Genomic DNA, 1,842 nt, shown 5'->3' with positions numbered 1-1,842 from the left:
CCCAACAGGAACCATCTCTGACCCAACAGGAACCAACTCTGGGCTCCAGGGACTTCATCAGGAGATCTAGTTCTCCACGTTCTGGATGGGTTTTCTGGTCGGTCGCTGCAGGGGCGGAACCAGCTGGTGTTTCCCAAGCTGTACCAGTGTTTAAGTATTTACTGCGATTATTGTAATTATTTGTATTTCTGACGCTGCTTTTCATCATCATTATGATCATAGACTTAGAAACGTTGCTTTGTGTCTTGATTTAGTAAAGTTCTGCTTTTCTTCCCACATTGTAATGATGGATTGGACCTGAAGTATTTTGTACATTTCATCTTCATACTTGAAATAAAGCTTTTGAACGCAGATTTATTGTTTCTCTTACGAAGCTTCTTCCTTCATCTTCATTTTTATTTCTGTTCCCTGAAATCTCCAGTTTGGAGAAACGACAGGAAGCCGGATTATTCCCGACTTCCTTCCCAGATTTTAATCCAGTCCCAGCCTGGCTCAGATCCAGGGAACGTCAGAATAAACCAGTAACACGTCCAGTTCAGGCTGCAAGACACAGAACCAAAAGGTCCAGTTCAGGCTGCAAGACACAGAACCAAAAGGTCCAGTTCAGGCTGCAAGACACAGAACCAAAAGGTCCAGTTCAGCTCCAGCAACTAAATGAAAAAAATAAATCCTATTTCAAATCAGCTACCTAGCTGGCAACCACGTTAACCAGCGGGTTAGCCAGCTAACTAACCAGTAGAGCAACAAGGCAACTTTCTGAATTTCACATTTTGGTCCAAATGGGTATTTTATTTATGTTTCCAGATATTTGGCCAACAAAAACACCCAACAAGCCGAATAACCAAACACTCTACAGGACAGAGGCTCGGAAAGTTCTGGATCTTCAGGCAGGCCGAGAACAAAACAGGAAGAGTTTCTACTTGTGCCTTTCAAAATAAAGCTCCTATCTGAGGCCGACCCATTCTCCTCCAGAGTCAGAAATCTGCCGGAACCAGAACTTCTAGAAGTATCCACCTCTCTTCACAAGAAATTACTGGTTCTGCCCAGAATCTGGGTCCAAATGACCAGCTGCTGAATAAACCGGACTTTATTCTGAAAGGTTCTGAAGGTTTTTCATGTTTGAGTTCCGTTTCTGTTTCTTCCTTGGCGGTATTAGTTATGTTTCTTGTTTTTAGATATTTTTCAGTTTATCATGTTTTATTAGCCCGAGTCTATTTCCGGTTCCGTTCTCCTGTCGCTGTCTGACCCCACCTGGACCCACCTGCTGCCCTCACGTCACCAGCCCAGGTGATTTTACACCTGCCGTGTTTAAGCTCCTCGGTCTCAGTCACATCTCGCTTCCTGTCTCCACTTTAGTTTTATTTTTGCATTTTTCTTGTTTCCTGGATTTTGAAACTTTGTCATTTTTCTTCATTAAGTTTCCAAACGCAGCAGCAGCAGCAGAGTCTCACCGAGACCCGGATGTTTGGGTCAGGTTTGTTCTGGTGGATGAAACCATGAAAATATGAAACCATGAAAATATGGAAACATGAAAATATGAAACGGTTCTGACAGGTTCTGCTCTGGATGGAGGAGCAGAGATGAGGAACTTTCCGGCTCGGCTCCAACATGGCCGCGTTCTGGTTTTGTTCCACCGGGTCGGATCCGGTTCTGTTCCACCGGGTCGGATCCGGTTCTGTTCCACCGGGTCGGATCCGGTTCTGTTCCACCGGGTCGGACCCGGTTCTGTTCCACCGGGTCGGACCTGGTTCTGTTCCACCGGGTCGGACCTGGTTCTGATCCACCGGGTCGGACCTGGTTCTGGTCCACCGGGTCGGACCTGGTTCTGTTCCACCGGGTCGG

The sequence above is a fragment of the Poecilia reticulata genome, unplaced genomic scaffold (genome assembly GCF_000633615.1).
Source record: "Poecilia reticulata strain Guanapo unplaced genomic scaffold, Guppy_female_1.0+MT scaffold_232, whole genome shotgun sequence".
NCBI lineage: Eukaryota > Metazoa > Chordata > Actinopteri > Cyprinodontiformes > Poeciliidae > Poecilia > Poecilia reticulata.
The sequence above is the reverse complement of the archived record's forward strand: the minus strand, read 5'-3'. Positions refer to the sequence as shown.